At 38.9% G+C, this 11,417-nt stretch overlaps 1 long non-coding RNA gene across 2 annotated transcripts; it reads left to right on the forward strand.

Moving 5' to 3' along the window:
* The first annotated feature begins 2,578 nt into the window (after nucleotides 1-2,578).
* LOC137613665 (uncharacterized) lies at nucleotides 2,579-9,554 on the forward strand. Of its 2 annotated transcripts, XR_011038964.1 has the most exons (4): nucleotides 2,579-2,698; nucleotides 4,178-4,512; nucleotides 4,952-5,034; nucleotides 9,172-9,554. It is a non-coding gene; the product is annotated as an uncharacterized lncRNA (long non-coding RNA). The 2 variants fall into 2 exon arrangements; XR_011038965.1 differs by lacking the exon at nucleotides 4,178-4,512 and having other exon boundaries at nucleotides 2,589-2,698.
* The last annotated feature ends 1,863 nt before the right edge of the window (nucleotides 9,555-11,417 follow it).

Raw genomic sequence — 11,417 nt, forward strand, 5'->3', positions numbered from 1 at the left:
GAGTGACTGATGTAGTAGATGAACGAATGTTTTTAATATAAAATCAATTAAGTTATTATTAAATAAATTATTAAATCATACGGATGTTTCAACAGTGCTTCTTGTTAGAATAATGTATATAAGTTATCTCATATTTACTCTTTTATTTTTCCTTTATTCTTTGTATTACATCCCATGACCATACACATGTTTATATCTGTGTGTAAGTGTATTGCTATGTTTTAAGTTCTTTTCCAGGCAGACGAAATCAGCAGGGGGATCACCAGAGTGTTAGTGTGAGCCATTTGAGTAGGATGCAACCTCTGAATGCTAATAAGAATGACAATGGTGGTTATCTTCAGTAGGAGAGGATGTCTTAAACAGATTAGAATGACTGTGTCACTTTTTTATTGCATCATGCCAGGTGTTGTTTTACTGTTGTTTTTCTGCCCCCCATCCCTTAGAAAAAATACATGTAAACAGGGACTGCCCTAAATAAAGAGGGTTCGGCAGAGAAATCTTCAGAGCGGTAAGACATTTGTAGCGAGCACATCTCTGTCCGTTCTTCTCGCGAGTAAAAAATATAAACTGTTGTCTTCTCCTTTTTTGTCTGTGTTTTAAATGTTTTAGGTTGCATGAACCTGACACTTCTAATAACATAGTAAAATACTAAAAAGTGATAAAATACTCTCCACAGCACAACTGCGCACAACTGTGCCTTATTGTACCCTACCCAACTGAGCAGATTTTTGATTTATAAATTAATAATAATGCTTACCTAATAAAATGCCTTTCATACCAGAACTGAAGCTCAAAGTGCTTTACAACAAAGAATTCCAGCACCAAGTGCTTCATAGAACATTTGTAAAAAATATAATAAAATAAATAATCTGTAAATACTGAATGAGAAAAAAAGCAAAGTTAAAGAATAGTGCATAATTCAAAAAAGTTGTATGAGAAAAGAAGTGTGACACAAATGCAAAAAAGAATAAAGTTAAAGACAAATGTGAAGAGATAGATTTTTGGTTTTGCTAAGGTCTGAAAGGATTAGAAATGAGACAAGTAAGATATAGTTGTATGTTTAAGTAAGATTGATTTTTAGCCAGCCCTGGTTTACTCAAAATCTCCTTTATTTATTTTTGTGTTGATTTTTAGGTCATTTAGTATTTTTGACATTTGAGGATGGATACACGGCAAAAAATTTTAATGTCTGTGATATACTAAGCAAAGATGATGAACCCATCGCTTGCCTCAGAGATTTGAAGCCAGGAGAAGAAGTTCTTGCATGATGGTCTGACAACAGATTCTACAGTGCCACCGTGGACTTCATCGGAAAACCTCACAAGACAGTGGATTTTTAAAAAAAAGGGCACAAATAAGGACATTAAAAAAAGTGATGCAAGCAGCTCAAAGATTCTACAACCTACCATCCTTACCTCAAGCAGGTCAGTCCATCTCTGCACAGGATCCCCCACATGCTGTGGAACACGGCGTCATCCAGTTTCCAACTGCCTGGCCAGTGTACCAACCTCCATCTTCCGAATCATCTCTACCTGTCCAGCCACATCAGCCCATAACTGCCTGGCCACAGTGCCAACTTCCAGTTTCTCAGTCATCTGCACATATGCATCAATGCTACCCTTCACAGCATCATCATAGACCTACAGACCTATCAAAACATCAGCCTATTTTGATAGATTTGGACCAGCAAAGAATGCCACCATCTCCTACTGGAACAGCCAAAGACAGCTTTCTCAAAATGCTGCAGAGTCCTGTTACACAACAACAAGCTGCTGTTCTTGAGGACCAGATTCAAACTAGTATGTCTACACATGAGACATCTTCAAGCTCATCTTCAGATACTTTAATCCTGGAACGTGATCCAATTCCAGAATGTGGAGAACCGTGTTTGAATTTGAATCAACAGAAAACAGATTATGGAAGATATGTGGGGGCATGCAGGGCAGAGGTGGGAAACTTAGAGGAGGAGAAAGCAAAACTCCAGAATGTGCTGTCTGGTATAAGTAAGTTTGTTTTGTCTCTGGTTGATATCAATTGTTCCTTTATCACTAGTCCTTTTTTCAATCACAGTTTTCCTAAGGTACCCAATTGCTATTCAGTACTATATGCCCAAGCAGTGTAAAATGAACTATAATGTAAAATAATCTGGGCAGTGATCAATTGTGCAAAATAAAATTATAATTATAGATATTTGTAAAGGTCTAAAAAAAATCGTTACTTTAGACATTGGTAGTTATTGGGTGCTGAAGCTAAAACCTTTTTTTTTTTAAATCCAAAGATTTCAAGATGGGTTAAGATTTTGACCAAACATGTCTCTTCCTTCTCTTGACTTTATGATTACTGCTGTATCCCTGTGAGGTCATTTATCTTTTGTGTCCCAGGTGGTGAGCACCTTGAGGCATTAGAATGCTTTGTGGACAAAATGGAGTAGATGCAACTTCAGGCTGGTGTTTTGGCTCCAACAAACAGATCTGGGAAGCAATAGCTGTATCCAGAAAGTGGCTTCTACTTGTCTTCTACTCGCCTGGCTGCAATCCATGTAGAAGCAAAAAAAGACTGCCTTCCCTGATTCCATCTTGTTTTGAGACAAATTCTTCACTGCAGAGGAGTGCCGGAATGCTGTGGCGTTTGGGAAACAAGGAAAAGTGCCAGATGGGAAGACGGTGCTGGATAAAGTCAAAGTCGAAGGGACTCTAAAGTAAGTATATTGGTCGTGATAGTTAATGATTTATGGAACTGTTACAGAAACGTTTTTCATAAATATGTGTGGGAAGCTATGATAGAGAGCCAGGTCATGCTCACAGTGGATCCTTTGGACTTTGGTTATGAATAAAAAAAATGTTTATGGCTGTGAACTGCATGAGACATCTAAACTTTTTGATACCGTTGAAATTATCATGAATTATGCATTTTCCATTTTCATATATAACTTTACAATTAAAGTCACATTTACAATTACTACACTCCCAAGTGTTGCCAAGTAACTTCATGCTACCCAGAGCTGCTGAAGCTAGCGTTAACATAATACCATACGCTTGTTTCGTTTGGACATTTAGTCAGATTCACATTGTAGATCAAGCCTGGCTCATTCTTTGCTTCCCAGCTGAAAAGGAATAGGAGTTGCTGCACAAACACACCAGCTAAGATATATTTGTGAATGAAACAGCAAGGTTGATACAATTTTTTTTTAAGTTTAATATATAAAAGTTCTCAGCTAATCATAACTGAGACTGATTTCGATCATAAGTCATGAGCATTTTAATCTGCCATAGGTCAAAAGGTTAAAAGTGAGAAAAATGGCTTTGAACATTCTACAGGATTCCTCGGCTGTGTATACATGAAGTTTTTTGTATACATGAAGTTCATAATATGACCCAGGAATAACATGATTGGATGTGCGATCATTTTCAATGGATTTGCCGATGGATAGCTGAACAGAAGGATGCAAAATTTTAAAATAAGTACTTTGTCGTTTTGTTTTCTTGAAATATGTATTCACCATGATAATTTGGAACAGGGTTGAAAGTACAAAACTCATAAAAATATCAAAATAGCTAAAATCTTTATTTTGACTGTAAGCAATAAATGAACGTCAGTGACTTCCGACAGGTTTTCGCAGACTACCAAACATGTTGTATTGTGTAAAGATGAGACATTTAGTTTACTAACTTTCCCTTTGCTATTTTCTGACTTATTTTTCTTTAATCAGGTTTCATTTTGTAGAGAAATAAATGAACAAACATAACATGTAACTCATGACACAATTCATCAGATCAGAAGTTGTCTATTGCTGTTTTCTGCTGTACATACAGTATGTGTCACCCTACTCCAAATACCTGTACTTGATTTGATATTTTTGTTTTTTTTAAGGTCATTCAGTTATTCAACTTGATCTTTTTATTCCTTTTCAGCACAGATGGCTACGCCAGTTTTAGATTGGTCAATCTAGAATATAATTTTACTTTACAACTATTCAACTAATCAGGTATTTAGGGGTGTGTGATATGATGATATTAAAGCGTGAAGGATTTAATCATGTTTATGATCTGCCAAAACAGAAATACTGCAAAATTGTTGATAGGTTTCAACCTGCAGGTGTGTGAGGTGCAGCAAGGTCAAACTGTCACATCTCGGGTCAAATAGTTTGTTTTCTTGCTAACATCTCATATCATTACAGATCCTGTCTCATCTTCATTCAGTTCATTCCCTGCACCTGCCGTTTCCCCACACACCTGCAGCCACTCCCCAATCTGTCTCCACTCTACATATGCCGGCTCAGCCTTCTGCTCTCTGCCAGATTGTTTAGTGTTCGCCCTGACTCTCCAGCCTTTGATTCCTGCCTGGTGTTCTGATTCCTGTTATTGACCCAGCCTGTTCCCGGACCCTGCCTTTTGTCGACCCCTCTTCGGATTTGTCTGCCTGGTTTTTGGATTGCCTTCCTTTGTATGACCCCGTCTGGTTTTTGGACTCTGCCTGTTCTGTTTTCGTTTGGTTTGTTGGACTGATTACCTGGTACGTGACCCCGGCCTGTATTATTAAAGCTCTTCAAAGACTCCACTTGCCCACTACTCTGTCGTGCTTTTGGGTTCCCCTTGCCAGTCGTGTCCTAGCCGTGACACAAACGCTAAAATATATTAACATGGTTAGAACGATAAAATGAGATATAATCTGTGATGTTTCTCCTCAAACTGATACTCATAATGATTAATTCAGCCTGAGACATTTTACAGATATAATTATGTTATAAATACTTGTGATAACACTGATTGGAAATTAAAAAAAGAAAAAGTTTGAATTGTTTCATTTCCTTCAGTTTTACTGAATGTCCTTATTTGTGAACCGTAGAGATATTACAGTGTGAATTCAGTCATATCAAAGATAAAGTTCTCAATGCTGTTGTGGTAACTGGTGTTACATTATACAATCTGTAATTTGTCTTTTATCCTTGCAGCTTCCATCATGCGCTGCAGGATACTGGATGGTTGAGAAGAGTGAACTCAAAATCCTTCATAAACAAATGAGGGCCGCAATGCTGTAAATACTGAGACTTTTTTTATCATCCTGTTCAAAAATCCTGCTCAAAAACTTCCATGTTAACTTGAAAGACTTGTTGGATGTTGTTTAACTGTTACACACTGTTACTGTTTATCTATCTATCTATCTATCTATAGTTATTAATGTTATCACAGCTACTTGAAATACTCTAAATAACCAGTCATTTTACTTGAAAACTAAGTACTACTGTGTTGAATTTGAATAAAGTTGCAAATTCAGATTTTATTCATCACTAAATGTCTCCTTATATTATTATTATTATTATTATTAAGTGCCACAGGGGTGTGTGTGTGTGTGCGGGCATGAGGGGTGGGGGCGAATGTCTCATGTATGGCTCAATAGTAGCTCCAGTATTCCATATGTTTCTCCTAAACTAAACATCCGTATGATTTAATAATTTAATAATTTAATTGATTTTATATTAAAAACACTAGTTCTTAGATTTCCTTCATCTTTATTATCTGCTACATCAGTCAGTCAGAGCGGATTACACACACACACACACACACACACACACACACTTGTGCTAGTCTTGGCAATTTTTCAATCATAAGTGCTGAGTCTGTCAAAGAGAATGGCTTGTAATTGTCTCCCCCCGGTGTAGCTACCAATGTCATTTGGTGTAATAACATCTGTTTATATTCTTCATCTTCAGAGTCAGAATGTGAAATCTGCGCTTTAGCCTGTCGGCGTGTAGTCATCGAATGTGTACGAGTAGTCAATTTTTTAGGTCTTGTGTGTGTTTTGTGTGAAGCAGAAACTCCATAACCCTCATAATCTTCATCTTGTTCTGAAGCCGATGTGCCTGATTCTCCTTCCATTGCAGCATCCCATAAGTCGTCATGGCATCCCTTGTCTTTACTCTTCTTGTTACCTGAATGTTCTTCCGGTGTGGATTGTATTTTTGGTTTGGCCGCTAGAACACTCCGCCATTCTGCCCAAGATTCTTGTATCTGCGTTTGTGCTTTATCTATGCGTGCTTTTTGTTCCTGTAGCATAGCAAAGACATCTAAGTTGGTTTGTTCTAGAACGGATGCATATGGTCCCTGTTGCGTTGTTTGTGGCGTTGTGGGGATGGCTGACGTTGAAAGTGATGCGAATGGCACGTCAGTTGGAACACTAGGGGGTGTTGTTGTACAGTGCGGTACACCGGAGCCAGCCAAGTTATGGTTTGTTAATACTGTTTGTGCAATCTGTTCTTTTGATTGGTTTGGTATTGCTGCATCTCCTTTATCTCCTTCAATGTCGATTGCCACTTTCCCCGCTAGATGGAGCACTGGGTACAAAGTCGAAGTCGGAGGAGGAGTGTAGGCAGGAGGCGCTTCAGGGGGAGGAGGCACAAACTCCGCACCCCTAGTTTGGGGAATTGGTAGTCCCAAATCACACACATAGCGCCCTTGCTGCACGACCGTGCACTTCTCAGCAGAGAAGACCGCGCCCTTTTCTTTTCCTCCTTTGTTCCTTTGTCAGTCTGTAGTGGTCAACGCTGTGGCCGCCACAACCATCTGATGCAACACACGAAACTCTTTTGTGTCTTTTTCAATTTCTTTTAACTCTTTCCGCTTGTTAAACACGCCTTTTCCTTCTGCCTCTTTCTTTCTCGCATCTATCTCTTCTGCCAACCGGGCTTCAACCTGTTGCAGACGTCGAGCGAGTTCACCAAAACCATACTCTCCTTTTTCTCCCACTACTCTTTTCTTATTTAAATTTAACCACATTCTCTGCAGTTTGTCTTTCACTTTCCCAAACTCTTTCAATGCGACACCACTCTGGCCCCGTCCACACGATCACGGATTTTTTAAAAAACTGAACTTTTTAAAAACTCATCGAAAACGATTCGCGTCCACACGGCAGCGTTTTTAAAAAAATCTCTATCCACACGTAAACGCACCAGTGCGTTTTCGAAGACAGCTATAGGCATGCCAAACCATGTGGTGGCAGTATTGAGTCAAATTTAATCCAATAGCGTTTTGTTGTCACAACACATGAGCCCATAAATATGACGTCACAGCGGTTTTCGTCGCAGGCAAGACGTCAGCGTTTTTAAAAAGGCCATCCAGATGACAACGTAGACCCAGCGTTTTTTTAAAAAATCCACCTCGGCCAGCGTTTTCAAAAATTTGCGTTTTCGTTCCGGATATCTGCGTTGTCGTGTGGATGGAAGGCGTAAACGCAACAAAAAAGTTGTGTTTTTAAAAAATCTGTTATCGTGTGGACGGGGCCTCAAAATCTGTGTCGCCACCCCAGCATACATATTCATCCATTCTTTATCACAACCATACTCCTCACACTCACGCTGGAATTCCTCATCCATTCCGTCAGTCATTTCACACTTTTATCCCAATAAAATCCAAGCACACCCGCGGTTACAACAAACACAACCAGGATATATCCACAATCACACAGTGTCACGGTATAGGTCCAAATTAGAATTTACTCTTGTTCTCCTCTTTTGAACACACTTTTAAGCGGTCTTTAACAAAATTGATTAAACAATTTACGGGGCCATAATCCTCCCACGAGAATGCATCAACTCAGTTTTCTGCTGAACCCTTCGGTTCATGCAGCCACCACGGAGCAGTGCGCACGTAATGTACAAAAGTAATTCTATTACCGTTACGCGCGATGCACAATAATTAATCTTTCCTATAATAGCTCTTCCTTTCAACGATAAGGGATCTAAATCATAGAAATTTTCTACGTCCTAAGGCTGCAGGACTAGGCACAAAACCACAGAAAGATTAAACGTATTGTACTCGGAGACCAGTACTAATTACTCTCTCCTCTTTTACCCTTATCTTTCTCTTTTACCATTTAGTCTTATTTATTATCTTTCTCTTTCACAGTTTACTCTTCATCCCTATTAATTTAGCAATATTCACAACCCTTACTTTGTCTCCCCAATTTAGTCAATCCAATAGCAGAAATTTTGTGAATTATCAAACAGGAGTTCTGCTCACCTTTTGAATCAGGGGCCCCCGGGAGACGCCGTAGGATCGTGAAGACTGTTTCAGCCGAATTCTCTGCTAACCGCGCCTTCCCCTTGAAGTCATACGCATCGTTTCGCTGGTACCGATCGATCTATTGTCAAACGGAGTTGTCGTCGAGATTTCCTCCGCTGCACATCACGTCGGGGTCACCAAATTAACTGTTAGGTAAACTGACTTTTATCCCGAAGTCCACCCAGAGTAGTTGTGCGTGTTCAAAACCGGAAGGAAGAACAAGAAACAAATCATCTCGTTTATCAAATATATAATTTTACCCTAGTACAATATTTCTAAACAGATCTGGGTTCTCTGTCCCTAACACAAAATCTGGTGTTGCATGAACCGTGACAGGGGGCAGGAACAACACATTCCAGAGAATCTCAGATATTTATTATGCCCGTCTCTAGGCTCCACCTTAAGGATGAGCCACTATACATTAGCACATATACATTGTGTTGTTCTCTGGCTGGTTGTTTTTCCCTTATACGGTTCTCCAGTATCAGTCTCCAGTGTCAGTCTCCAGCTACAACAGAGAGCCAAACAAATTACACAGCCGGCGTCCGCCGCTAAACGGTGGACGCCCATTACATAATGTATTTAGCTATATCATTATTAGGTGAAATACAAAGTAAATACAAAACCTGAAAATATATTTGATTATATTTTCCTTCAGCTTTAAAGATATCTGGCGCCATCTAGCGTTGTGAATGGGTATAATGTCTAGACCCCAAATGTAAGACGACCCCGACTTTTTCAGTCTTATTTCAATGCAAAAATCACCGTCTTATATACGGGCCAATACAGTATATAATATGATCCCGCCAGCCTTCCTCGGGGTGTGAGCTGACAGCGAAAGGTGTCAGCTCACCTCCCGGTCACTGCTAAGGTGCCCTTGAGCAAGGCGTCGTCCCCCCTACAAGCTGCTCATTTGGGGCACACCCGAAAGTCGCAACCCCTCATTCTGCCTCGCACTGCATGTGTATTAAATGCTTACAGGCTCCTGGTGTTTGTTGTGTGTTTGTTTCAGGGGCCTGTAAAAATGCATCAGTAAGAGTGTAAAGATAATTTCACCAAGATGGATAATAAAGGTGTGGTTTTTTTCTCCTTCTTCTTAAACCCCTCATTACAGACGGACCTTTCCTCTTATCTGCTGTGTGATGCTGCAGGTGTCAAATGAGAGCTGAAGGTGCTGCCTGCAGCCACACACACGGAGATGAAAGTGAAAGAGCTGCACTTCTGTCGTCATTTAGAAAGAAACACCAGATTCACAGAGAAAAGAAAACCTCCTCTATTCATAAACAAACAACTATTAGCATTACTTCAGTGAAGCTGTGACGACTGACAACCAATAATTGTGTTTCTTCATGGCAAGTATTGTGGCATAATGTGTGTAAATGTGTGTGAAGTAGAGTTGTGTATCTATAATCATCGCTGATCTGCTGCGCTCATCAAGTCAATATCATGAATCTTTCATTTATAAAAATAAATAATAAATTAAGAAATAATTTGTAATACCCATGCTCAGAAACATCTGCATCTGATGTGTCACACTTGATTTCCTTTTTAAGATGAGACATTTGTAACAGCATCTTTAACGCATTGTTCAGGTCCGTTACACTAAAATAACATTTTGTTTGATCTTGTATTTTTCCCAAAGCAGCCAGGGACACAAAGTGTTCAACAATGAACATACATCTGGTCAACATCATTTTTTTGCAAAATTGTCTAAATTTATTGCTCAGTAAAAATAAAAAGTAAAGTATTTTTTTCCAACTTGGCAAAACGATTTAATTTTAAATGTCATTTTAATTTTTTTAATCTGCAAGTGCATTGGCTCGTTGAAGAAGGAAAATATTCAGTCACTGGTACTCCCTCTAGTGGGGAGGTTTCCACCCCGATGAGTGAACGCTCCCAAAACTCCACCTGGATTCTCTTTTAACCCACTCTTTGGTGAAAGTCAGATTCAACATCATTTACGTGGGTCTCTTCTGAGAGACCCGCCTAAAGTTATGATCCTGTTTAATAACAGATGTTGTTACTCTTTAAAACAACAAACTTTTTACCCAATACATTTCAAATGTCATTTTTTCTTGTCAGTACTTTTTCTATTGGTCGTTGTAATTGATATTACCCCCTGAATTCACGTCTTTTTCATTGTCTGGAATATTCCACATTATAGTGCTTAATACACACTTTTGTATTCCCCCAGCGCAGATTACTTTTTTTAATGTATTTGTTCAAGGATGATTTGAATTTTACACAAACCAATTGTCTAAGATTTAATTATTCAATTCCCAATATTCTTTTCCAAAACTGATACATTTGGTGAGGTTAAGACTGTTTTCCTGCTGTGTCATGTCATGTCAAAATAATTCAGTAAATCTCAAACTAAGTGAACAGTTTTGTCTGATGTCATATTCATGTGGTCTCTGTCTTTCCTGTTGGCATCATCTGCAGTGTTTAGTCCTCCTTTTATCCGCATCTCTGTGAACTTCTGAGCAGGGAATAAACTCATGTCTGGCCCATTAACAACAACTAAAAGAAGACTGTTCAGTGTGGACACATTCATTCTGTTGCGTTCATGAGTAAGGATGTGATTCAGCAGAAATAGAGATGTAAAAACCAGACAGTGGATGACACCCCCCCCCCCAACAGTTAACTTTTAATCTAACCCACAATCAGCTGTGCCGATTCTCTTCTATGCACGGAACTGGAAAATTTTGTAGTTTCTTGCTTAAACTGCTTTCTGCATCATCCACAAGCTGTTTGGCAGTTCACCTCCAACCCACCTCCTTTCATTTCCCCGCATATAAGCCTTTTCATTTGAGTCTTTTCAACATAACTAGAAGCAAATAAAAGATTTTGGAATACAATTTACTACATAAGAATATTTCCTTTTATGACAAAGTTGGTCCTGGCTTAATTGCAGCAAATTCCATCGTGTGTTATATCATTGTGAACGGTGTAATAATATTCCTCATTTCAAATTTTCAGAGCTCATATTAAACACTCCTATTTGTTCTTTCTGTGACTCATTAGTCCCTCTCAGTGCTGAACAGAGAAATACTTCCATAATAAATGGAGTATTCAAGGATCAATTAAGTGGCATGCATGTGATAAAGTGATCTGTTATAATCAATGGTGTGGCAAAGTGACTAATGAGCCTTTTAGTCATATTGTGCATGACTGAATTGTTCCATTTTTCATTTGTGCTTACAATGTGATATTTGCGTGCATGTGCATTCCAACCGTTACATTTCATCTAATGGCAAATTTGGTGCCAGTGAATGTACAGTACGTGATTGTAGTATTTATTTGGATGACATCACTGAGTGGTACAAGGGTGAGTCACTGCTCTTTTTTATTGCATATGAT

The sequence above is a fragment of the Antennarius striatus genome, chromosome 19 (genome assembly GCF_040054535.1).
Source record: "Antennarius striatus isolate MH-2024 chromosome 19, ASM4005453v1, whole genome shotgun sequence".
NCBI lineage: Eukaryota > Metazoa > Chordata > Actinopteri > Lophiiformes > Antennariidae > Antennarius > Antennarius striatus.